Source organism: Hypanus sabinus, chromosome 2 (assembly GCF_030144855.1).
Source record: "Hypanus sabinus isolate sHypSab1 chromosome 2, sHypSab1.hap1, whole genome shotgun sequence".
Lineage (NCBI taxonomy): Eukaryota > Metazoa > Chordata > Chondrichthyes > Myliobatiformes > Dasyatidae > Hypanus > Hypanus sabinus.
Genome location: NC_082707.1, coordinates 34,473,947 through 34,499,895, shown reverse-complemented (window position 1 = coordinate 34,499,895; position 25,949 = coordinate 34,473,947). Strand labels below are relative to the sequence as shown.

The 25,949-nt window shown below is 42.3% G+C and overlaps 1 pseudogene; it reads left to right on the top strand.

Annotated features, from left to right (window-relative positions):
* The first annotated feature begins 18,839 nt into the window (after nt 1-18,839).
* The window catches only part of LOC132403339 (very long-chain specific acyl-CoA dehydrogenase, mitochondrial-like), a 57,359-nt pseudogene continuing 50,249 nt past the window's right edge, over nt 18,840-25,949 (top strand).

Sequence of the window (25,949 nt, the reverse complement as noted above, 5' to 3'; positions counted from 1 at the left end):
AATATTTATATTTATTGTACATTTTATTCTTGTGTACTTTCGTTATTATCATCAGGTGCCATGCTCAGTCTGGGCTTTAACTGCCATGGCCCACACACTCCTGTTTCAGGTCAAGTGGATCAATTCATTGGAATTCATTTCCAGTTCTCTGACTGCTGTCTCCATCGTCATTTGTCTTTGCCTTCCTCTTGCTTTCTTCCCTTCAATCTTTCCCATAGTTGCCGTGCATTCTAACTCCTCTTTCCTAATCGCGTTTAATGAAGTTACGTTGCCTTTTCATGACCTTATACATTATTTCTCTTTTTGTGTTTGCTCTGTTCATGACATCCTTGTTAGATATTCATTTCATTCATGATATTCTTTGCATCCTCCTCAAAAACCACATCTCTGCTGCTTCAATTCATTTCCTCATGTTACTAGATATTGTCCAACATTCTGAACCAGATACCATAACTGGATAAACATAACATTTCAGTACTGGGAGGTGGGTTGTCATGCCTAGTTTAGTGTTGGTCAGTATACTCTTCATTTTTGTAAAGGTGTCTTTTGCCATCCCTATTCTTCTTTTGATGTCCATTTTGCACCTGCCATCTGACGTCACCCAGCTTCCTAAGTAGCAAAACCTCTGTACTTGTTTTATGTCTACCTCAGTTATTCTCAGCCTGCAGATAGGATTCTCCTTCTTTTTGGATATCACCATACATCCTGTCTTTTTGCAATTGATAGATAGACCCATTTTTGCACTTTCTTCAACAACTATATCAATTAAGTTTTGTAGTTCTTCCTCCATACTTGCAATTAATACAGTGTCATCCGCATATCTAAAATTATTGATGTTTTCACCGCCAACTTTGATTCCCAAGATGTCTCTTAGTTTTTGTAATATTGTTTCACTGTACACATTAAACAAGTAGGGGAGAAAACGCACCCTTGTCTAACGCCTCTCTTGATTTTTGTAAACTGACTCACTTCTCCATCTATTCTTTTTTTTTGTAATTTATTTTTTATTGAAGTTCATCATCAAACAAACATTTCCATAAGATGTATTTCAGACATTGTACATATATATCATATAATCATATATATCACAAATCTCCACAAAGTATTTATCTGAGGTAAAAAAGCGGAAAGAAAAAACAAGCAAAGGGAGAAAACTGTGTACAAGTAGGAAGTGATCTTTTTTTTTACAACATATTCATTGATTTGTGAGAATAAAATCAGGCCTATGAGGCATTATGTAGTTAAACCATTTTTCCCAGTATGAATCAAATTGCTCCAGCTTATGATTAACAGATGCTGTTATCTGCTCCATTTTGTAAATGGGTCCATTGTAATTTCCATCCATGCATTTAAAGTTGGGCTCTCCTGTGATAACCATTTCCTAGTAAGAGTCTTTTTACCAGCCACCAACAGTATATTCATTAAATGTTTATCTCTTTTCAACCATTCTTGACGTATATATCCAAAATATATGGTCTTACTCTCCAAGGGTATTTCACATTTAAAGATGTCTTGTAGAGCATTGTGTATCCCCCTCCAATAGTCTTTGATAACAGGGCAGTCCCAAAAAATATGATAAAGATTTGGATTTTGATTTCCACAATTTCTCCAGCAAACAGTGAGGTTACTATTATAATGGGATTTCTGAGAGGGTGTAATAAAATATCTTATCAAGTTTTTCCATCCAAACTCCCTCCACTTCTGTGAACTGGTACACTTCCATTGATATCTCCATATTATTGTCCATTCTTCCTAAGATATAATTATTCCTCCTTCCTTCTCCCATTTTGTTCTAATGTGTGAAGTGGAATGTGTTTTAAGATTTGACAACCCCTTATACATGCCTGAAATGATTCTACTACCATTATCTGAATTATATGCTTTTCTAAAGAGCTCTATCAAGCATGTACTTGTGTTGGTTACATTTTTAAGCATCTTATTAACATATTGTTGCATCTGTAAATATCGATAAAAATCTTGTTTTTCTAATAAGTGTTTCTCTTCAAGCATTTCAAAACTGAACAGTATTCCTTCTTTCATTATGTTGCAAGGAACTGTTATTCCTTTAGCTGTCCAGTCCTTAAATCTAGCATCCAGTTTATTCAGCATAAAATCCAAGGTCATGTGCACACCATTTAAGAATTGCAATATCTCCCTCTAGACTATATTCTTTTATAGTAGTTTTCCATATTTTAAGAGTCAATTTCACCCATGGGTTATCAACAGTATTTATGTACCTTTGCGGGTTGTTATCAGCCAAAATTGCTTGTATGGGGATGGGAAGTACGCGCTCCTCAATGTTTTTCCATTGTGCGTCATATGATGGGTTGCACCAGCATATCACAGCTCTCAACTGTGCTGCAAAATAATAATCTCTGAGAGAAGGTACACCCATTTCCCCTTTTCCTTTGCCAATTGCAAAGTTTTGAGAAGAACCCTAGGCCTTTTACCCTGCCAAATATACCTTGATAGCATCTTGTTCCATTCATTGAATTGATTTTGATTAATCTCTATTGGTAGGGTCTGAAAGAGATATAACAGTCTGGGCAGTATATTCATTTTAATAGACTCAATCCTTGAACTGAGACTAAAAAAAGGAATCAGGTTCCATCTTGCCATATCTTCATTAATTTTTTTATATAAAGGCTGATAATTACATTCTGATAATTTTGCCAAATCTTTTGACATATTGATGCCCAAATATTTGAAAGACTCTGTGTGCCATGCCCAGGGATATCTATTTTCAATTTCTGTTGGTGGGCTATAGTAATATGAAAGTAATTGGGTTTCATCAATGTTGATCTTGTATCCTGATAATTGACCATATTGTTCAAAGGATTGCATCAATTTAGGTAAAAAGTATGTTGGTTGCCCTAGATAGATCAAAATGTCATCCGCATAACAAGCCAATTTATGCTCTGTCCCTTTAATAGTAATTCCCCTGATATCTTCATTTTGTCTGATGTATTGAGCTAATGGTTCCAGATAGAATGCGAAGAGTAGTGGTGACCATGCACAACCCTGTCTCGTGCCCCTTTCTAGGGTAAGACTATTTGATAAATATCCATTGATTTTAATCCTAGTAGTAGGATTGTCATATAGTGTCTGTATAGTTTTAATAATTGTGTCTTGGAAACCAAATCTATGTAAAACACTTAAAAAAATTCCAATTAACTGGATCAAATGCCTTTTCAGCGTCCACACTTATCACTATTGCTTTGATTTAATTTTTTTGTATATGATCCATAATGTGAAGTGTCCTTCTTATATTGTCTTGTGTCTGGCGTTGTCGTATAAAACCTGTCTGATCGTTACGTATCAGTATGGGTAGAAACTCATCTAATCGTTTGGCTATGATGGAGGTAAATAATCTATAATCTACATTAAGAAAGGATATTGGTCTAAATGACCCACATTCCATTTTATCCTTGCCTTCTTTTGGTATAGCTGAGATTATCGCTTCCTTCCAACTGGGTGGCATTTGTGCCTTTTTTCAAGCCCAGTTCAGTGTGGGGAGTAAAACAGGAATTAACTCATTTTTAAATTCTTTGTACCACTCTGCTGTATACCCATCTGATCCTGGTGACTTGCTTAATTTAAGCCTACTAATCGCAGCTTTTAATTCAACTTCAGTTATGTCAGCAGTCATCGTTCTATTTTGTTCTTCACTTAAAGTGGGTAACTCTAGAGAATTCAAGAAGGTGTCAATTTGGGTTATGCTCCCCCCTGGAACTTTGGAATATAGAGTTTTGTAAAACACTTCAGAATCTTCTTGAATTTCACTTAGCTTATTCCTTATAATTTTTGTTCTATGAATTGTACTTTCTGCTATCTTTTTTTCTCAGTTTCCCCGCCTGTATTTTCTGTTGTGTGCTGGGGCAGCAGGCTGCGGGTAGCAGACACCGACAGAATCAACAAATTCATTCGTAAGGCCAGTGCTGTTGTGGGAGTGGAACTGGACTCTCTGACGGTGGTGTCTGAAAAGAGGATGCTGTCCAAGTTGCATGCCATCTTGGACAATGACTCCCATCCACTCCATAATGTACTGATTAGGCACAGGAGTACATTCAGGCAGAGACCCATTCCACCGAGATGTAACACTGAGCTTCATAGGAAGTCATTCCTACCTGTGGCCATCAAACTTTACAACTCCTCCCTCGGAGTGTTAGACACACTGAGCCAATAGGCTGGTCCTGGACTTATTTCCACTTGGCATGATTAACTTATTTTTATTTAATTATTTATGGTTTTATATTGCTATATTTCTTCACTATTCTTGGTTGGTGCAGCTGTAATGAAACCTAATTTCTCTTGGGATCAATAAAGTATGTCTGTCTGTCTATCTGGCTGTCTGTATAAGTAGAGACCAATTTCTTTTTTTAATTTGTTCCTTAAAGTACTCCCATTGAGTAGACTTGAATTTAGTTTCCAAATAGTATTCTTTGGTTGTAGGTCAAAATCAACAGATAAATATATAAGTGCATGGTCACTTACATCTGGTGTCCCAATTCCACAGGTGTTTATTTTGTCTTTGTCTTTTCCAAATGTTATGAAATAGTCTATGCTTGTATATACAGAATGGGGAGCAGAATAATGAGTGTAATCCCTTCTGTCGGGGAAAAGGTCCCTCCATATATCAATTAAACCACCATCCTCAAAAAGTGTATTAACTTTCTTATGAAAAGATTTTGTTTCATAGGTTTTTCAGTTGGAAGAGTCTAAATTTGGTTGTAATTATAAATTTGTCTCCCCACATATCATGAGACCTTCTGTTTCCGCTACCATAATATCAATAATTTTCTGGAAGAAACCAATTATCACTTCCTGGGGCTGCGTATATATTCAATAGAGTAACTGAATTTCCTCTTATCAGAATATATCTGCCCTCTTTTTCTCCCATTTTGAATGCTTTTTCTAAATTTAGCTTACTTGATTTAAGAATAGCAACTCCTTTCCTATGTCCTGATTTATATGAGGAGAAACAAATCAGTGAAGCCCATTCTCTTTAGTTTTCTATGCTCATTATCACTTAAATGCGTTTCCTGTAAATATACTACATGGGCTTGTTCTTTTTTCATTTTAGATAAAATTCTATTACTTTTGATTGGATTTAATAGCCCATTGTCATTAAAAGAAATGAATTTTACTTTGTCCTTAGCCATCTGTATTTATCTATCAATGTATCATTGAAATTAGCAGAATAAAACTTAATCGATCTACTCCCTGAACAATAAGAACCAAGAAACGCAAATAATAACAAAAATGGCAACGAACATGTGATTCCAAGGCTGAAGTCTCTAGTAGATGACCCTGCGCTGAGCTAGAGGAAATGTCTCGCTGTGGGGGATAACCCCTCCTACTTGTGAGTTGAGGGCCCCCATTGTAGTATACATAAAAGTCAGTGAACAAATCTATTACACAGAGAAGATTTCCCTGTGTACTCCTCCTATATATATATATATATATATATATATATACATACACACACACACATATATATTACATACATACACACACACACACACACACACACACACACACACACACACACATATATATATATATACATATATATTCACATTTTGGTGGGGAGAAAAGAGTAAGTGAGCAAATAAAGAATAACAACTAAGTAATATAAAATCCACATTATAATAAGTATTTCTCGAGATAGGTATATCACTGTGTACTTTTGCTTCCGTTTAGCTTCTCGACATTTTTAAAATTAGCCAAACCTTATGGCTCTTCTGGAGGGGGTGAGGGCTGTCTTTGGAAAACTCCAAGTCTCTTCCTGATATACATCTCTCGGCCTCCTCCTGTCTCCTGCCTTCTCGATTCTCGCACTATTTCCCAAGCGGAGCGGGATAATTCCTCTGCCAGGCTTTCCCTCGGTTTGATCACGCTGACGGGTGTCGTGGTTTCTTGAAGTATCCAGGAGACGCAGAAGATTCTTCGAGAAGTTTAAGCGTTTATTTGCAAACAAAAGCTGAGACAATTAATGAGCGTGTCACTAATTGTCCGCTGAGCCTAGTTCACAGTATTTATAGTAATTTCTTATCTTAGTTGCATTAGCATACCCTCGTCTCCTATCTCAGTTACATTAGCATACCCTATCTGCTTGCAACGTTTATCACCAGCACATTAGCTTCTCGATTCACCTCCAATATTTCTGCTCAGTAGCCCATACTTGCTGTAGTCTACTCCCTGGAACGAGTGTCCCCCTTCCCAGCCTTGACTGGTCCCCACACACCACTCCACGATCCCATCTACCACCGTTATCTCTACATGCTTACTTTCACTGCTAGCTACATTCTTAAGGCACTGATGCATTCAATAGTACAGAGACAATACAGAGATTACATTCTGGCTAATAAGTTGGATACATAGTAAATATAAGGCCAGTTACGTAGTTTTGGTTACACAGCAAACAATGCAACTTTATTCTCCAATACGGGCAACCCTCTGGGCTTCATGTCTGTAATCGTCTCTTCCACTGTCTGGTACAACTGCGTCCCATCTCCATAAAACACTCAAAGTTTAGCAGGGTACGGAGTTTGAAATCTAATCCTTTCTTGCTTTAGTATTCGCTTTACTTCAGAGTATTCTTTACGTTTCTGCAGGACCGCGGGGTGGGGGGGGGGGTAATCTTGGTCGAAATATATTAATTTATCAGCTAAAAACCCCCACTTTTTACCCCAGGCCCTTCGTAGAATCTCTGCCTTGGTAATGTACCGAAGGAATTTAATTATTATTGAGCGTGGCTTATCTGCTCTATCTCGATTAGACTTCGGGACGAGCGCGCTATGCACTCTCTCAATTTCCAGCTCCATAGTCGAGGGAAGCTCCAGTTCGTCCCGCAGCAACTTTCTGACAAACTCTGTCATAGACAAACCCTCTGCTCCTTCGAGAACGTTGAAAATTTTGATATTTTTCTGCCGCAATCTTCCCTCCAGGTCAAGCAGTTTACCTTCTTGGTGAATGAATCTTTTTATCGTCTTACTCAGTATCCATTCCATGTTTTGAACGTGATCTTCCACCTTCTCAATTCGAGTCTCTGCCACCACTATTTTTTGATTGACGTTGGCGAGCTCTGACTTAATATCATGTAGCTGCTACTTTATATCTTTCTGGAACTCCCTTATCTCTTTCAGAATTTTGATCATATTCGCCGCTTTGCCTGAACGAAGCTCAGCGTCCGCCTCGCTAGAACGCAGTCGGGTTGGAGAGCATCTCGCTGCACTCTTCTCGGCCGCAGGCTCCGCGGTGTTGCTTTTTTAATTTCCATTCTTTTTCCCCATTCTTGCCCCTCTTTCAGTTCAAATATTTTTTGAAATATTTGATGGGTTAACGGGGCTTAATACACGTTTTTCCGGAGGAGCTAGTGACTTAAGCTGCCATTCTCGATGATGACAACACCGGAAACCCCTTCTCCATCTATTCTTAAGCGGCAGTTTGTTCCCAGTACAAATTTCTGATTAGGCGGAGGTCTTTCAAATCTAGATCTAGAGTTTCCTGTAATATTTCAAATAACTTATTGTGCTTCACTTTATCAAATGCTTTTGTGCAGTTAATAAAACAAACAAATCTTTTTGCACTTGAATAGCTTGTTCTGATAGTATCCTTAACATCAATATCGCGTTTCTTGTACCTTTGTCTTTCACAAAAGCACATTGTTCTTTACCTATTTCAGCTTGTATCTTACTTTTAGCTCCTGTCATCAAAATTCTCAGAAGTATCTTTGTGATATGACTAATTAAACTTACGGTCCTATGTAATTCACATTCCAGGTTTCTTAGGAAGAGTGATAAATACTGAATTATTGTGTAGTTTTTTTTTTCCATCCTGCATCAGGTCCAGAGTAACAATTATTTCATTCATCTTGCAGTTGTGTACAGAAAATGATATTAAACAATCTTGAATCTTGAGTAGTAGAGCATGGAAACAAGCCCTTTGCTGACCCTGGTGCTCTCCAAGCTTGTCCCCTTTGCCTGTGTTTAGCCCATGTCTCTCTGAACCACTCCCATACATGTACTGATCCAAATTTCCTTTAACTGTTGTTACTGCGCCTGCCTGGACGACTACCTCATGATCGTGCACTTTGTTGTTTACCTGCACTTCACTTTTTCAGTAGCTTTTACACTTTGTTCTGCATTGTTACTGTTTTACCTTATTCTAGCTCAATGATTTGAACTGTGTAGCAGCAAAACTAATCCAAAATCAGAACAGAATAATTACCGCTAGGCTGCAACCCTGCAGAGTCGTTGTACTTCTGTAACCTGCCCACAGTTCCAATGATTGCTCCAAAAGTCGAAACCTTTATTCGATCCTTTATTAGCAATTATTAAACATACAATCTTGAAGTGATGAACTTAAGTGTACCCAAGTAAGCTAAGCATTATTCAGCATTATCCGAGCAGTCAGCAAAAGATATGACCTCCGCCGGTCCCAAGCTACAAACTGCCATGAAATAAGCAAGAATACATAACTTTTTCCCTTTGCTTTTACCACACCACCACTCATGTGACTAGTTACCATAATAAACGCACAACACAGAACAGATACGTGGCAAGTGAAAGGTTGGAAAGTGATGCAGAAATCAGTTATAGCAAGTTTAAAAGGCATGACAAGCAGAAAAATGGCCAGGAGTGAGGGGAGATTACTGTATTAAATTCAATTTGTTTCAATGCAAGAAGTCTGACAGGGAAGATAGGGCTTGGATAGTTAGGGTACATGGGACTGTTATATTACAGGTTGAGCACCCTTTATCTGAAATTCCAAAATCCAAAAACCTCTGAAATCCTAACTTTTTTGATGTTGCAAATGGAACGTTCCACAAAGCGTGGGCAAGGCTCCTAGATGATGCACTGGGCTCTGCAAACGAGGATGGTTCGTCACTGATGAAAATCTAACATACTCTATGGCTGCATCAGGATGTATGTGTGATGAACAAGTGTAAAACAAACACTGCTTTCCGGTAGCACATAAATTGGAATTCAGAAATGATGGCAGTGCTGGAAATCTGGAGCAACACACAGAATGCTGGAGGACCTGAGGAGTCGGTGGATTTGAAAACCTGCACCAGCAATGCTCCCCAACTCTTTCTCCACTGCATTGATGTTGTTTCCTGCTCCCAGCCAGAGCTTTTCAATTTCACTATCAGCTTCCACCCTGCCTCAAACGCACATGGTCCTTTTCTGACATCTCTCTCCCCTATGTTGATCTCCCTCTCTCCATCTTGGGAGACAAATTATCTACTGGCACCACTTACAAGCCTACTGACTCCCAGGTATCTTGACCACGCCTCTTCCCACCCTGTCACTTGCAAGGATGCTATTCCCATTTCTCAGCTCCTCCAGCTCCACCACATCTGTTCTGGCATATCGTCCCCTCCTCTACCCACTCTGCTTCCACAGGGATCACTCTCTCCATGACGCCAATGTCTGTTTGAAAATCCCCACCAATATCCCCACAATCCCCACATATCTCCAGGCACATATCCCCACAGTTTTACACCTGCCCCTACACCTTCTCCCTCATCACCATTTGGGGCCTTAAACGTACCTTGCAGGTGAGGCTGCACTTCACAAGTGAATCTTTCAGTGTTAATTATTGCATCTAGTGCTCCTGAGGTGCCCTCTTCCACATCAGTGGGAACCAACGCAAATTGCAGAATTGCTCCAAGAGCATCTTTGCTCCATCTGCCACAACAGCCAGTATCTCCTGATAGCCAGTCATTTTAATTCTATTTCCCATTCCCACACTGATTTATCTGTACACAGCCTTGTCAACTGCCGAGTTGAAGCTAGATGTAGATTAGATAAACAGCACTTCATATTCTGTCTTTTTAGTCTCCAACCTGATGGCATGAACATTGTTTTCTTAACGTTCCAGTAACCACTCTCTTCCCTGCCCCCATTTTTCCTCTTATCAATGGGGCTCATTACTCGTTTTTCTCCTCCTCCTCCCTCTCCATCTGCCCATCACCCACACATTCCTCGCACCGGCTTTCCTCTTCACCTTTTCCTTTATTCCATGGTTTACAATCCAGAGAAAAGAGAACCAATAGTCTGTCCTGGGCTTGCTAGTAGAGGGACATAGATTTCCAGCCTCAGTCACAGGGTAAAGACCCTAATGGGCAGTTCGTCCATGGCATTGGTGGGAAGAAATAATAAACATCACCCCCTCAGACCAGCCCAGCTTCCTGACAATCTCTTGCAGCAGAGGTTGGCCTCAACTTGTTTTCCTAGAGGCTCTGTCAGATCTGTTTGTGTCAGCTTATACACCTCCTTGCTCAATGCAAACCAGCCTGACCCATCCAAACAGATGCTCCGCAGCTCAGAAGAAGCATGGCAAATCTGCAAGATTAAAGAGTAGCAGCTGGACTAATAATCTTTGAATGGTGGGAGGTAAACTCCTTTACAAGTTGACACGAGGAAATCTGGCGATGCTGGAAATTCAAACAACGCACACAAAATGCTGGTGGAACACAGCAGGCCAGGCAGCATCTATAAGGAGACGCACTGTCGAGACCGAGACCCTTCGTCAGGACAAGTTGACGTTGTGCAATATTTAGACTGAGTTTCCAATGTAAGTACTGAAGTCAAGTCAACTTTATTGTCATAGGACCAAGACATGTGAGGCATGCCAGTTGTACACATGCTTGCCTAATGTCTATCAGCCATAGCAACTGAATACATAACAGCATGCAGATATGGTCGAGGTTCAGTTGTTCACACCAAATATCAGAAGGATAAAAAATGTATTCTAAGTATTGTCTTGTTTATTATTTATTGTAAAGCCTGCACTGTTTTGTACCCTTTATGCAGTCCTGGGTAGGTCTGTAGTCTAGTGTATTTTTTTTCTGTGTTGTCTTACCTAGTTCAGTGTAGTTTTTGTATTGTTTCATGCAGTACCATGGTCTTGAAAACTATTGTCTCGTTTCTACTGTGTGCTGTACCAGCAGTTACGGTTGACATGACAATAAAAAGTGACTTGAGTTGAGTTGATTTGACTTGACTTTGAGCATGGAATGATAATTGGTGCCAGAAGGAGTGGTTTGAGTATCTTAGAAACTGCTGATCTGGGATTTTCATGGACAACAGACTCTAGAGTTTACAGAGAATGGTGCAAAAAACAAAATAAATATTCAATGAGCACTACTCTGTGGGCAAGAATGCATTGTTAATGAGACAGGTCAGAGGAGAATGGTCAGACTAGTTTAAACTGACAGAAAGACGACAGTAACTCAAAAAAAACGGGTTACAACAACAGTGTGCAGAAGAGAATCTCAGAATGCACAGCGGGTGGAACCTTGCAGTGGATGGTCTACAGCAGCAGAAGACCATGAACATACACTCACTGGCCACTTTATCAACTACGGGAGGTACAGGTAGCTAGTAAAATTGCCATAGTGTATGGATAAAATTACAAGTTTGCTTGCAGCGACTTCACAGGTACATAGACTCAGTCAACACACAGAACATAATTTACACATAAAATATTGACAAAAAAGACAAAATGCAAAAAATATAATACATAAAAGAAGTCCACGGCAAAGGCTAATAAGTTTAAATTTAACTAATTGAATGATGTAATGGGGGATAAATTGGATTATCTTATTCCAGAGTGAATAATGTTCTCAGTGATGTTCTTTATCCATATTTGGGATCTTCCGATTAAGATGAATGTAGCAAGAGGTAATAAGAAGTTAAAAATAATTGACAATTTCCCAGTTGACAGGAAGGCAGAAAAGACAAATATTTGACTTTTGATAAATGACGCTTTCAAATTAAGTAATTGTGAAATTTTATGATTGGCCATGACCCCAAAACTGGGAACTTCCTGGCACACTCCAAACCAACTGAACCTGAGCAGGCACTATCGGCATACTGGATGACCAAACAATGATACTTAACTGGAAGAAATCTGCTTTTGACAGTAAGCCAACGCAAAGAGGATTGATTTTGACCCATTTCACCCAAATCCTGACAACAACCAAGAGGCATAAATTTCTCAAGTGTCTGCCTCCACGTGTTAATCAACTTTACATGAATGTGTCATTGCTGACGGCACAGAAAGGTTGCCCTGAAGTTGATACTCTCTTCCTGGGTTCAACATGAGCATCACGCTGCATCTCATCTTCGGGTGGAAGAATTTTGCTTTTGAATGGCAAAAATAAACTACAAAGGTGCAGTGCTGTGGACGACGATAGCAAGAGCCTGTGCTGGCCACTGAACACTGAACGCAGTGCCGGCTGCCGGGTGATGCACCATCAATAACTCACTCTGAGATGTAAAGGCGAGATATCGGCTTTTGTTGACTGGAAGAAGGAACAAGCAGTGAGTGACCACCATACTACATCCTGGAGACTGAGAGGCCGGGCTCAGGCCTCGATCGCCTTTATACAGGGGTCAGTGGGAGGGGCCACAGGAGCAGTCAGCGTGGGGCGTGGCCAGACAGGTGTACGTAGTTCACCACATTCACCCCCCACTTTGTTTTAAAAAGAGTCCCCATGTGGCGAAGTTTCTTACAGGTTAAGTCTATCAGGTGGACGAATCTGTCGCAGCGATCTATGTAGCACCGGCTGTGATTGCACAGGAGCCGGTAGTGGTGATTACACCAGGAGCCGGTGGTGGTGATTGCACAGGAGCCGGTGGTGGTGATTGCACAGGAGCCGGTGGTGGTGATTGCACAGATGCCGGTGGTGGTGATTGCACCAGGAGCCGGTGGTGGTGATTGCACAGGAGCCGGTGGTGGTGATTGCACCGGAGCCGGTGGTGGTGATTGCACAGGAGCCGGTGGTGGTGATTGCACAGGAGCCGGTGGTGGTGATTGCACAGGTGGTGGTGATTGCACAGGTGCCGGTGGTGGTGATTGCACAGGAGCCGGTGGTGGTGATTGCACAGGAGCCGGTGGTGGTGATTGCACAGGAGCCGGTGGTGGTGATTGCACAGGTGCCGGTGGTGGTGATTGCACAGATGCCGGTGGTGGTGATTGCACAGGAGCCGGTGGTGGTGATTGCACAGGAGCCGGTGGTGGTGATTGCACAGATGCCGGTGGTGGTGATTGCACAGGTGCCGGTGGTGGTGATTGCACCAGGAGCCGGTGGTGGTGATTGCACAGGAGCCGGTGGTGGTGATTGCACAGGAGCCGGTGGTGGTGATTGCACAGGAGCCGGTGGTGGTGATTGTACAGGAGCCGGTGGTGGTGATTGCACAGATGCCGGTGGTGGTGATTGCACAGGTGCCGGTGGTGGTGATTGCACCAGGAGCCGGTGGTGGTGATTGCACAGGTGCCGGTGGTGGTGATTGCACAGGAGCCGGTGGTGGTGATTGCACAGATACCGGTGGTGGTGATTGCACAGGAGCCGGTGGTGGTGATTGCACAGGAGCCGGTGGTGGTGATTGCACAGGTGCCGGTGGTGGTGATTGCACCAGGAGCCAGTGGTGGTGATTGCACAGGAGCCGGTGGTGGTGATTGCACAGGAGCTGGTGGTGGTGATTGCACAGATGCCAGTGGTGGTGATTGCACAGGAGCCGGTGGTGGTGATTGCACAGGAGCCGGTGGTGGTGATTGCACAGATGCCGGTGGTGGTGATTGCACAGGAGCCAGTGGTGGTGATTGCACAGGAGCCGGTGGTGGTGATTGCACAGGAGCTGGTGGTGGTGATTGCACAGATGCCGGTGGTGGTGATTGCACAGGAGCCGGTGGTGGTGATTGCACAGGAGCCGGTGGTGGTGATTGCACAGATGCCGGTGGTGGTGATTGCACAGGAGCCGGTGGTGGTGATTGCACAGGAGCCGGTGGTGGTGATTGCACAGATGCCGGTGGTGGTGATTGCACAGGAGCCGGTGGTGGTGATTGCACAGGTGCCGGTGGTGGTGATTGCACAGGAGCCGGTGGTGGTGATTGCACAGGAGCTGGTGGTGGTGATTGCACCAGGAGCCAGTGGTGGTGATTGCACAGGTGCCGGTGGTGGTGATTGCACAGGAACTGGTGGTGGTGATTGCACAGATGCCGGTGGTGGTGATTGCACAGGAGCCGGAGGTGGTGATTGCACAGGTGCCGGTGGTGGTGATTGCACAGGAGCCGGTGGTGGTGATTGCACAGGAACCAGTGGTGCTTGCACCGGAGACGGAGGTTGTGCTGGTTCCGGCCTAACTGGAGGTGTCAGCCCACTAGGCATCAATGATCCCTCACGCATGTGTGAGGCACCTGGTATATACGCGTACGAAACGCCCGGTATATGAGTGTCGTGAGGAGTCTGTGTAGGGCCTGGTGTGCGCGTTGTCACATCGGGTACAGGGTTCGTAGTTACCGTGGAGTGTTCGGGGTAGTGGTCTGCTGCTCCTGTGGGCGCAAGGTCGCGGACGGAGACCGTGTCCTCCCGCCCATCAGGTGAGACCACGTAGGCATACTGGGGGTTTGCATGTAGAAAGTGAACCCTCTCGACCAGCGGGGAGTATTTATTACTCCTCACATGTCTCCAGAGCAGCACTGGCCCTGGGGTCGTCAGCCAAACTGGTAGGGTGGTCCCAGTGGCAGACTTCCTGGGAAAAGAGAATAGGTGCTCATGAGGGGTGGCATTGGTGGGCGTACATAACAGGGAGCAGATAGAGTGGAGTGCCTCAGGGAGGACCTCCTGCCATCGAGAGACCGGCAACCCGTTTGACTTAAGGGCTAAAAGTGTGGCCTTCCACACTGTGGCATTCTCCCTCTCCACCTGTCCATTTCCCCGGGGATTATAACTCGTGGTCTGACTAGTAGCAATGCCCCTAGCCAGCAGGTACTGGCGCAGCTCGTCACTCATAAAGGAGGACCCTCTATCACTGTGGATATAACAGGGATATCCAAACAGAGTGAAGAGCTGGCGCAGGGCTTTTATGACGGTCGTGGTAGTAGTGTCGGGGCAGGGAATGGCAAAGGGGAACCGCGAGTACTCGTTGATAATGTTGAGAAAATAGACATTGCGGTCGGTGGAGGGAAGGGGGCCCTTAAAGTCAACACTCAGTCGCTCAAAAGGGCGGGTGGCCTTGACAAGTTGCGCCGTTTCAGGACGATAGAAGTGCGGTTTGCACTCAGCGCAGATTTGGCAGTCCCTGGTCATCGTCCTGATGTCCTCCAGGGAGTATGGCAGGTTCCGGGCTTTCACGAAATGGTAAAATCGGGTGACCCCCGGATGGCAAAGTTGTGCATGAAGGGCGTATAGCTGGTCGAGCTGTGCGCTAGCACACGTTCCCCGGGATAGGGCATCAGGGGGCTCATTGAGTCTGCCAGGCCGGTACAGGATATCATAGTTGTAGGTGGAGAGTTCTATTCTCCACCGCAAAATCTTATCAGTTTTGATTTTGCCCCGCTGTTGGTTGCTGAACAGGAATGCAACTGAGCGCTGGTCGGTCAGCAAGGTGAACCTTTTGCCGGCGAGGTAGAGCCTCCAGTGCCTAATAGCTTCCACTATGGCCTGGGCTTCTTTCTCCACCGCGGAGTGCTGTATTTCAGAGCCTTGAAGGGTACGAGAAAAGAATGCTACCGGCCTGCCTTCCTGATTGAGGGTAACAGCCAGTGCGAAATCGGAGGCATCACTCTCTACTTGGAAGGGAATGGTCTCGTCCACCGCATGCATCGTTGCTTTGGCAATGTCACCTTTAATGCAGCTGAAGGCCGCGCAGGCCTCAGCAGAGAGGGGAAAAGTGGTAGACTTGACCGGGGGCAGGCCTTGTCTGCGTAATGGGGGACCCATTGGGCGTAATAGGAAAAAAAACCCAGGCACCGTCTGAGGGCTCTGAGGGTGGTGGGAAGAGGGAATTCTAACAGGGGGCACATACGGTCGGGATCAGGGCCAATGACCCCGTTTTCCACGACATACCCAAGGATAACGAGTCGGGTGGTTCCGAACACACACTTGTCCCTGTTATAAGTAAGGTTCAGAGCTTCAGCCATTTGGAAAAATCGTTGGAGGTTGGCGTTGTGATCAGGCCTGTCGCGACCACAGATGGTGATGTTATCCAGATAGGAAAATGTGGCCTTCAGTCGGTATTGGTCCACCATCCGGTCCATTTCCCCCTGGAAGACAGAGTCAGCATTTGTGACACCGAAGGGGACACACAGGAAGTGATAGAGCCTGCTGCCTGCCTCGAAGGCGGTGCAGGGCGGTCCTCTGGGCAGATGAGGAGCTGGTGATACACTCACTGCTTGTTCCTTCTTCCAGTCAATAAAAGCCGATATCTCGCCTTTATGTCTCAGAGTGAGTTATTGATGGTGCATCAATTTTATTGACTGGAAGAAGGAACAAGCAGTAGTTGACCACCATACTACATCCTGGAGACTGAGAGGCCGGGCTCAGGCCTCAATCGCCTTTATACTGGGGTCTGTGGGAGGAGCCACGGTCAGTGGGAGGGGCCACAGGAGCAGTCAGCAGGGGGCATGTCCAGACAGGTATATGTAGTTCACCACACCGGGGGACTGGGGGACTTCGCTCTGGGGTACACACCATGCTCATTCTGTGGCAGAATGATGCTCGCTGACCTTTACCTGTGCCTGCGCCAGGTGGGGCTCTTAACCCCGCTGTGAGAAGGTGCGTACACAGCTTACCAGTGATTTGTATAGTCAGTTGCATTACTGAACATTTCCTGGGCTGTGACTCTGCTTCACCAGGAAAGTGCAGAAAGTGGCCAGCCACATACTGCAATGTATTCATCCTAGACTAAGTTAACTTCTATCTTTTACAGGAGATACCAAAACCTAGCTCTGGGCGCACTTCAAATTAAATTAGCAAAAGTAACGGTGCCCTCACCTTGAAACCAACTGCCCCATGTCAGTGGTAACAGAAGTCTGATCTGCATGCCTGTCAGGTGGGAATAAGAGTAGCACATTTTGTCTCCTGAGCAGATTTTTGTATTTAATTAAACGCTCACTTCCTATGACACAGAAATATCAGATGGGAATTCAGCCTCTCAGATCCAAGTCAGCTCCAGCAGAGGAAATTTCACCTGTCGCATTTTTCCTCTGTAAGCCCTATAACTGAGTTCCTCTTAAGTTGCTAACAACTCCCTTTCAACTTACCCAGAAGACAAAATAATTACTGGAACCCCTTTGGGATTTGGGTGGGAGGGGGAACCTGGGAATTAGGCAGAAATGCATATCTTCACTGGGAAAATGTGTATATTCCATGCAGGTAGTTCCTGACTCTGTTGTCCCAACAGGGGTTCCCAACCTGGGGTCCACAGACCCCTTGTTTAATGGTATTGGTCAAGACATAAAAAAGATTGTGAATCACTGTCCAAAGGATGGTATCAAAAACCCTATGCTGTTTAGTCATTGATCAACAAACATATCAGCTTAGAAACTAACCATGGATCCAGCAAGTATTACTACTTTCAGAAGTGTCCCCAACATTCCTGTCATCTCACGCACTGACCTGCAGTTTAGCTTTTCTTCCAGCCCAGTTGAAGCTCAATCATTGAAATAAATTCAGTTTAAACAGGTATTCCATTCCCTGACTTTGCTGTGTCTTTGGCTATCCTGATTACCAGTCTTGCTCCCAATGACTACTGCGTTATCCCATAACTTGCTCCTACTCAGAGCCTCCTGCTCAATCCTAGTTTAAACTCGGATTTACTCGGATTTACGTGCAGCACTAGCACGTTTCCCTGCAAGGATATCGGTGCCTCCCTGCCTTAAGTGCAATTCGTCCTTCTTTTACATGTTTCCTCTACCATACAGGAGATCCCAATGGTCCATGAACCTGAATTCCTGCCTCCTGCACTAGCTGCTTGGCCACAAGCTCATCTGGCCTCTCCTGTTTCCAACCTGCATAAATGTGGCATCAGGAGTAAGTCAGGGATCACTCCCTGCGAGGTCCTGCTTCTTATCTTCTTTCCTAACTCCCTATGCTCATTCAGCTGGTTCTCATCCCTTCCTCTACCTGTAGGGTAACATGATTGGAAGAAATGTACTTAATTCTCAACCACCGACATTGAGTTGGGGCTTTTCTTTAAGAAGCTGATCTGATGTGATGACATTATTATGTAAAAGGTTTTTGAGGTGTAGGTTTTGGAGTTCAATCAAATGTGTCACGGGTTTCTTTTAACATAAAACACCTCACTTCATTTTATTTGTGGAAACCTATATATCTATGTTGTTTATACTACAGTGTACAATGATCACTAACTGTCCACTCACCCCTCACAAATTTCTCTGCAGCTACTCAGAGACACCTTTGACCCTGAATACACCATCCTGGTATTTTATTAACACTTCATAATAATTTGAAATTTACTTTGTTCTCACTCTAAGGCTATTCTTCATTAGGCAAGGAGGTTGATGTTGTTCATGTAGTCTACAAGAACTAAGGCATTGCAAAGCTGTGGTATGATTCCAAATCACACTATAAGGAAAGTTGCCTGCTACTTTTCATTGTTTAGTTTTGTGCCTATCCGTGGGATTTAAGAACAGTTACATGTGGTATAAGATTGTCAAAAAAATCAATAAAGTTTCAAAGTAACTTTTATGTTGACATATTTACCATATTTTCTAAGCAATGCAGTTTTTTGACATTCTTGTCTGAAAGTGTTTCTTTTCCTTTAGGAATATCTTAACTGAAGTGTTTATTCCAAGATTGCAGTCTGGTGCACACTAAGCAAGTGAACGAGGAAAGGTGAGTCAAACAGCTGAACATTTGCCAGCTTACATTACCTCACAATAATTAGAATCTCGTTGATTCATATAATAATCAAAATGTTCAATTATTTAATGACCAGATCCAGCAACCTGTCATAGGTGAATTTCTTGTTGCCAATCTCATCACTTGTCCTCATACAAATTCAAGCTTATTGGAAACACCAATGCCCTTGAATGGAAAAGGCTACAAAAAGAGAAACATTACTTCAGTACCAATAACTACGTTACTGCAACATGGAGGGATTGAAGGCAGCTCAAAGTCTCAGGTGGCTCAATTGCTGCTTCTTTTCAATTGGCAACAATTGGCACCTACTTTTGCTATTTTTAAACCTGTTGCCTTCGGGAAGGAAGTACAAGAGCCTTAGGTCACAAAGAACCGGGTTCAGGAATGATTATTACCCTTCAACCATCAGGTTCTTGAACAAATGTGTGTAACTCACTCACCTCAACATTAAACTGATTCTACAATCTATGGACTTAAATACTACACCTTATATAGAACATAGCGCAGCACAGGAACAGGTCCTACAACTGACAATGTTGGGTTGAATCAATTAAATTAGTAATCAAGTGCCTAACTAATTTCTTCTGCCTACACAATGTCTATAGTTCTCCATTTTCTACACATTCATAAATGACATAAATGTCTCTTAAAATTGCCTAATGTTGCTATCGTCACTCTGGACAGTACTTTCCAGGTATCTGCCACACTGTGTATCTTGCCCCTCACACCTCCTTTAAAATTACCCCCTTTCACCTAAATACATGTTCTCTGGTATTAGACGTTTCAACCCTGGGAGAAAAGATACTGACTGTCTGCTCTATCGACACGTCCCTCTCATAATCTTACAAACCTCTGCCAGATCTCCCCTCAGCCTCTGGTATTCCAGAGAAAACAATCCAGGTCTGTGAAACCTCTCATTACAGCACATGCTGTCCAAACCAGGCAGCATCCTGGTAAACCTCTTCTGCACCCTCCCCAAAGCCTGGACATTCTCCCTATAAAGGGGCAACCAGAACTGTCTGCAATTCTCCGGATGCAGCCTAACTCGAGTTTTATAAAACTGCAACATAACTTCCTGAGATTTGAACTCAGTGCCTCGACTAATAAATGCAAGCATGGCATTTGCCTTGTATATAAATATATGAGTATGTCGTGTAAATGTATGTGCGTATAGTGTTTATGTGTAGATAGTATTTGCACAGTGCATCTTCTTTTGTACTTAGATTTTTTGTCAGTCTTTGTTTCATTGATTCTGTGGTATTTATTTGTTCTACTGCGAATGCCTGCAAGCTAATAGTTGTGTATGGTGATGTATATGTAGTTTGATAATAAATTTACTTTGAACTTTGAATTTAAACATACACAGGGTTTAAATGCCATGAAAATGAGTTCTGCAGCAGTACCACAGTACATTGCAAACATAGGTAAAAAAAAACAAATTAACATAAATCATATACAATTTACACGACTAAATAAACAAAATGACACTGGTACAAGTTGATATAACATGATATAACTGATATAACATGTTATCTTCCTCTGTAGGAGTCATTATCCTTTGATGTAAATATTTTTAAGGGAAAAATCATCACTGAACATCACCATCAGGTGAGTAGTTTACTTTGAACTTTGCTTTTATTATAATTCCCCAAATATATGAAGTTGTGCAGTTTCTGCTGTACAGAAGTTGGCAGACTTTCTGAAAATCACCAGGAAAGTAGGTGAAGGTAAGGCAGTCAATGTATCTATGTGGACTTTAGCAAGGCTTTTGACAAGGCCCTGCGTGGGAGGTGGGTCAAGTGGGAGAAGCCAGAGAGTGGCAGTAGATAGTTGCCTCACTGACTGGAGGCCTGTGACTAGTGGTGTGCCACAGGGATCTATTTTATTTTCAAGCTTCAATGTTCAAGATTAAAAGTACTAAGTAAATTTATTATCAAAGTACATATATGTCACCATATACTACCCTGATATTCATTTTTGTGGGAATTCATACTAGATACAAACAAACACAATAGAATCAATGAAAACTACACACAAAGATGGACAAACAACCAAAGTGTAATAGCAGACAAACTATGCAAATACAAAAATACTAATTATAATAACAATAAATAAATAAGTACTAAGTGATATTAAGAACATGAGTTGCGGAGTCCTTGAAAGTTTGTTTAATCAGTTCAGTGTTGAGCTGGTTCAGGCGCCTGATGGTTGCAGGGTAATAATTATTCCTGGAGGAAACTCAGGGGTTGTGGAAAGAACTTAACAAACCTCACGCAGATAGCACTGGGTGTTAGGGTTAAAACTGTGGTGCTGAAAAAAAAATCGTTCCTTATTGATGAGAGACTTAGACTGGAAGATTTAGTGGCGAGGGATGGGCAAAGGAGTGTCTGGCTGATGGGAAGTGGAGGAATAGTGGCATGGAATTGCAAAGGAACTCCATCTATTCTGCTCTGTTCTGACCATATTTCTGGACTGTGGTCCATGAGTCAGGTCATCATGTTCCAGGCGAAAGGACAGAGGCTGAAATGTTATGAAAAGTCCTGACAAAGGGTCTCGGCCCAAAACATCGACAGTGCTTCCCCTTATAGATGCTGCCTGGCCTGTTGTGTTCTACCAGCATTTTGTGTGTGTTGTTTTAATTTCCAGCATCTGCAGATTTCCTTGTGTTGGCTGTAATGTTATCACTGTTTTCCTCTTCACAACCATTGCCTCTTCTGTTGAGTAATTCCTGCATTCTCTGTTTTATTTCAGATTTCCAGCAGTTACTGTATTTTGCTCTTTAATTATCTATTTTTGTTTCATTCATGTATGTAGCCCAGTGAAATACGAGGGTAGAAATTCATTCTTGATCACTTGTGCTAAACACACACATATGTATCGCTATGGCTTGTTACAGTTTGCTTCTAAAAAATAATTCTAATGCCAAGGAATTTTGAAAATTCAGTACATAATGTATTTGCATGCTTAGTGCCCATAATCAAAGCTGAATTTCTATTACTTAATTTATATTTTTCTTATCAAGATTAATCTCTAATCACTTTCTCTTACAGTATGCTTGACTGGTAGAGATTGTTGGTGTTCATGACCTTGGGTATAACACTTGGAGCTCATCGACCCATTGGTTTCAAAGTAATTCTATTGTTTGGCACTGATAAGCAGAAGGAGAAATATTTGCCTGATCTTGCACCAGGTGGGTTAGAATAACTTCAGCTGGAGTTCCAACTGGATGTGTGATATCTACCATTTATTCAAAGAGCCTTCATAGCAGACAATGATGCAACCGTACATCTGTAGAAATTTGCTACAGTCTTTGGTGATGTACCAAATCTCATTAAATTCTTAATAGATTATAGGTTGCAAAATTTATTTCATTTGGAAACTTATCACTAAGAATACACATGAATAGTTTTATTTTCACTGCTAAAGCATTTTTATGTTTTTGATCGTCAGCAAATCTGTAAATTTGCAGATGATACAACCATTTCAAATGGCGACGAGAGGGCGTACAGGAGTGCCAGCTAGTTGAGTGGCATCACAGCAACAACCTTGCACTCAACATCAGTATGACCAAAGAACTGATTGTGGACTTCAGAACAGGTACGACGAAAGAACACACACCAATTCTCATAAAGAAATCAGAAGTGGAAAGAGTGAGCAGTTTCAAGTTCTTGGATGTCAATATCTCCGAGGACTTAATCTGGATGCAACATATTGATGCAGCTACAAAAAAGACAAGACAGCTACATTTCAGGACCCTGGTTAGACCCCACTTGGTGTACTGTGTTCAATTCTGGTCACCTCACTACAGGAAGGCTGTGGAAACCATAGAAAGGGTGCAGAGGAGATTTACAAGGTTGTTGCTTGGACTGGGGAGCATGACTTATGAGAATAGGTTGAGTGAACTCTGCCTTTTCTCCTTGGAGCGATGGAGGATGAGATGTAACCTGATTGAGGTGTATTAGATGATGAGAGGCATTGATTGTGTAGATAGTCAGGGGCTTTTCCCCAGGGCTGAAATGGCTAGCACAAGAGGGCACAGTTTTAAGGTGCTTGGAAGTAGGTACAGAGGAGATACCAGGGGTAAGATTTTTACGCAGAGAGTGGTGAGTGCGTGGAATGGGCTGCCAGCAATGGTGGTGGAGGTGAGTATGATAGAGCCTTTTAAGAGATTCCTGGACAGGTATATGGAGCTCAGAAAAATAGAGGTCTATGGGTAACCCAAGGTAATTTCTCTGTTAAGGTCATGTGGGCTGAAAGGCCTGTATTGTGCTGTAGGTTTTCTACATTTCTATGTTTCATAAGGAGCTTGAGGAGATTTGGTATGCCACCAAAAAACACTTGCAAATTTCTACAGATGTACTGTGGAAAGCATTCTAGCTGGCTGCAACACCATCTGGGGGTGGTGGTTGGGGGCTACTGCATAGGATCAAAGTAAACTGCAGAGAATTGTAAGATTAGTCATCTCTATCATGAGCATGAGCCTCTGTAGTATCCACGGCATCTTCAAGGAGCAACACCTCAAAAAGGCGGCATCCATCATTAAGAATCCCCACCACCCAGGACATGTACTTTTCATTGCTACCATCAGGAAGGAGGTACAAAAGCCTAAGGACACACATTCAATGTTTCAGGAACACTATTACCCCTTTTCCATCTGATATCTGAATGGACATTGAACCCATGAACACTACCTCTCTACTTTCTTATTTCCTGAGTTTTGCACTACATACTTAACTATTTAATATATATTTAGACTATATATTTAAATAAAAATATATTTATACTCACTGGAATTTAGAAGATTGAGGGGGGATCTTATAGAAATGTATAAAATTCTAAAGGGATTGGACAGGCTGGATGCAGGAAGATTGTTTTCGATGTTGGGGAAGTCCAGAACGAGGAGTCACAATTTAAGGGTAAAGGGGAAGCCTTTTAGGACCAAAATGAGGAAAAACTTCTTCACACAGAGAGTGGTGAATCTGTGGAATTCTCTGCCACAGGAAACAGTTGAGGCTGGTTCATTGGCTATATTTAAGAGGGAGTTAGATATGGCCCTTGTGGCTAAAGGGATCAGGGGGTATGGAGAGAAAGCAGGTACAGGATTTTGAGTTGGATGATCAGCCATGATTATACTGAATGGCGGTGCAGGCTCGAAGGGCTGAATGGCCTACTCCTGCACCTATTTTCTATGTTTCTATTTTTTTTTAGACTACTGTAATTCACATATTTCATTTTTCTTTCTATAATCATATATTGTATTGTACTGCTGCTGTAAAGTTAACAACTTTCATGATATATGCCGGTGATAATAAACTTGATTCTGAGTCTGACTTATAGGTAGGACAATTGCTGCTTTCTGCCTTACCGAGACGGCTAGTGGTTCCGATGCAGACTCGATAAAGACAGCTGCTGTGAAGAAGGGAAAGAACTATATTCTAATTGGAAGCAAGCTTTGGATTAGGTGAGAGACAACGGTTTTATCACGATCAGTATTAGCGGTGTTACATGATTGCGGCTTCTTGAGTTCATCACATGGAGTAGATGATGAAAAGCTGTGGGAAGAGGTGTCAATGCTAACAGAGTTCTAATGTTTCAACTGTGGTACCCTCTTCTTTCAAAGACTCAACTGCCCTTATTGTTCAAGCCTCATTATGAATCTCATTAAACCTTGGGATTTATTTATTGGTGCTGGACTTGGGGCTGGGTGATCTTATTTAATCTTCACAGGGAGAATCTCACTAGGAGCTTGTAATGCTTTGTTCATAAATCCTGACATAAGGGTGCAATCGATATTGGCAGAAATAATGTCCCACAGCTACTCTAATGCAATGAGGAAATTAATTCTTGTGGAATCTGTATAAAGTTATACTCATCTTGTACTAGATCCTTTTTATCTGCTTATCTAATAATGGAGGTCCTTAACAAAAGGTAGATCTAGTAGGGTATATTTGTACAGAAATAATTATTCTCTTTCAGTTTTTTATATATGAATTTCTTTCAGTAATAGTGGCATGGGAGAGATCTTCACCATGTTTGCCAAAACGCCTGTTAAAAATGAACACACAGGAAAATCAAAGGACAAGATCACAGCATTTATTGTCGAAAGAAAGTTTGGAGGAGTTACTCAGTTAAGTGAAAATTTGTTTCAAGGAATTTTGTTAATATCTGTTTGATACAGGATGTATCATTTACCCCTCTTACATAAGAAACCTGGTTTATTTACATAAGTGAATGGTGATACCTAGTCTCTAAGGTATTTTCCTATTGATGCTAATTTCCCTGTAAACCTCTTTCTAGCTTATGCACTGGACTTTGACATCAATAATGCATGATTAGGACATGCTGGACTCTGGTCAGAATCATTGTAGTGTCTGTAGACTCTTCACCATTATTGCTAATGAAGACAATTGAGAGGTAGAGCTATGTACAAAATATACATTAATGAAGGCAGTCACTTACATATAGCAGTGCATCAAAGTCATTCCACACACACATGGACATTGTGTTCTATGTTGTGCACTAGTACAGTATCCATTCTGGTGACCAGCACTATCTGCAATGTTGACAGTCTTTGGCAATCCTCTACATTTATATTTGCACAAAGTAAAACCACTAAATTAACCCTTCCCACAAGGCACATGCCAGTAACAGGACAGAATTGACTGACATTTCAGACCCTGTCACTTGTTTGCTTTCCTAAGTGACAGTGTACCTGCAGAGTTCAGGAGGCAGGAAAGAAATAAGAGGCTTTTTTTTAATACAATCATATTCAAAATAATTATTGCATATGGAGAATCCATTCTTTGTTTTATTTAGATGTTCCTTCATTCCCCACTGCATCATGAAGTCTCGTGTTGGTTCAGACAACAGTAATTGTATTGTTATTGTTTTGGTCCAGTGGTCTTCTTGAGAAGAAAGTGGGAATCAAGGCTTCCAACACAGCTGAGGTTTATTTTGATAATGTGAAGGTGCTGACAGAAAATGTGCTCGGCAATGTTGGAGAAGGATTTATGGTGGCCATACACATATTGAACGATGGTCGATTTGGAATGGCTGCTGCTCTGTCGGGAACAATGACCGACGCAATTTCCAAAGCACTAAGTGTAAGGTTATTCTATTACCATCCCCTTGTGTGCAATAGAGTCACGAATATTTTAACTTCTGTCTCCAATGAAGATCCCTTACTAATCTAAACATAATGTGCTTGACACTGTGCAAATTAAATAGAAAAGCTGTTTGATGCTTAGTAAATAAAACTCCCAAGTTTAAT